The sequence below is a fragment of the Pteropus vampyrus genome, unplaced genomic scaffold (genome assembly GCF_000151845.1).
Source record: "Pteropus vampyrus isolate Shadow unplaced genomic scaffold, Pvam_2.0 Scaffold45, whole genome shotgun sequence".
Lineage (NCBI taxonomy): Eukaryota > Metazoa > Chordata > Mammalia > Chiroptera > Pteropodidae > Pteropus > Pteropus vampyrus.
This window is the reverse complement of record NW_011888826.1, coordinates 2530459-2532367: the sequence shown is the minus strand read 5'-3', so window position 1 is coordinate 2532367 and position 1909 is coordinate 2530459.

Sequence of the window (1909 nt, the reverse complement as noted above, 5' to 3'; positions counted from 1 at the left end):
GAATTGAGTTAAATGTTTCTCTCTTAGGTTGTTTACTTTCTTCCGGTATTTGTTAGTTTCAGTACCTGTGTGACTCATGCCCTGACATACAGAGAAAGCAACAGCAGTCAGCATGACAACCTTAGTAGGCTGAGTTTAGGACACCTGTTCCTTTAATACCAAATATTCTAGAGTTTCAGACTTTGTCGAAACGATCTGTGAGCTCCAGAAATCTTCCTATGAATGACAAATGGGGAGCCCCTAATATCTCATTCTTGATTTCCTTAGGAAGGAGCTTATTCGATATATAAGATTCCCCTTTTGGGGGCAAATATAACTAAAAATTTATATTTGCTTGAAAAACATTTTTTTTTCCCAGTACAACTAAAAGGTAAAGCACAGTGCTAGGAACTGACAGAAGAGAAATAATTACTTCTAACTTAAATTTGAACTTGAAAGGACTTGAAAAATGACTGGCAGATTAGAAATGGTCTTTTTCCAGTGCATCCTTGGTGATGAGGGAGCTGAGATATTGCGAGGGAACTAATGGAGTGGCTTGCTGTGTCCAGGCACGAGGTCATTATGAGCAGATCTAAAACTGAATAATCTTGGTGATTATGAAATATTCCTTTCCTCCAGCCTTTTGTTGTTATCAGCAAAAGTGACCTAAATATGTTTCTATTTGAAACTTTTATATGACTCTGTAAGCCAAAGCTGAGGCTACTACTATTGAAAGAAGTATCCTTATCCTCACAGAGTATAGAATTCAGAGCATAATCACAATGTGTATTGCAGGCTGGATTTGGTAGGACAAAATAGAGGTAGAATAAGATCTGCCTGGGAAAATCAGACAAAACTTTCCAAAAAACCTGGACTCTCTTCATTGATTCATGCATTGAGTGAGTATGCACTGATTGACAACAGCATGCCAGTACTGAGCATGATGTCAGACATGGAGTGGAGGATACAGACACATAAAAATAGTAACAATACCATGTGGTACAGAAAAAGATACAGATACTTGCAGATAGGTTTTGGAAATCACTTAAGGCTCAGTCTCAGGTAGAAGGACAATTAGTGATGGCTTTCTAAAGAAGAGATGCTTGAGCTGAGTGCAAACTATGTGACATGGGGTAGGGAAAAAAAGATAGAAATGAGACTGTGCAGAGCACGGTCTAAGCAGATCCATGAAAGAAACAAATGGTGATGAAAAGATTAGGAGATGAGAAACTTGGTGATTAAAGGCACACAGGTGAGAAAATGTAAATCAATTGAATAAATACTGAATAATAAGTCCAGCATACTAAGGCAGATAGTGAAAGTGTGTGTGGCAGGAAGATGGCAAAGTGAGCAGGAGGTGTGTCCTAGAGATGAGATGACAGGAAAGTGAGAGCCTTGAAAGTCACCTGAAGAAGTTTGGTCTTATTTTCTACCTAAAGAATAGCCACATGATCAGGAATGCTCTTTAAAATGAACTCTTGCAATGGAGTGAAGGATGATAGGCAAAAGAACAAGTTGAAAAAATAGTGTGACTAGCTGGCTCCCAGTTAGTAATATATTAGGGCAGTTTGGGTGAGTGGTGGTGCCAGTCTGTTTCAAGGTGGCAGTAGGGGAGTGGGATACTTAAAAGATATTGTAGAGGCAGAATAACTGCAGATTGCATGAGGCAAGAGGGAAGAGTTGACGAAGGCTAGAGTTTCTAACTTGTATGTTTGAAAAGATTAAAGGAGAGCAGAGTTCTACAGGTACATGAGTCTGGGTGCACATGTAAGACTTTCTGCATATAGGGTGCAGAAGAGTAGTCAGACCTAAAGATGAGCATGTTTTATGCAAAGGTGGAACTTAAGTCCTGAGAATGAATGAGGTTGCCATGGAATAAACTCTCCTCAGTCTTTGCCTCTCTCAAGTCTCTCTCTTTGGCTTCTCTCTA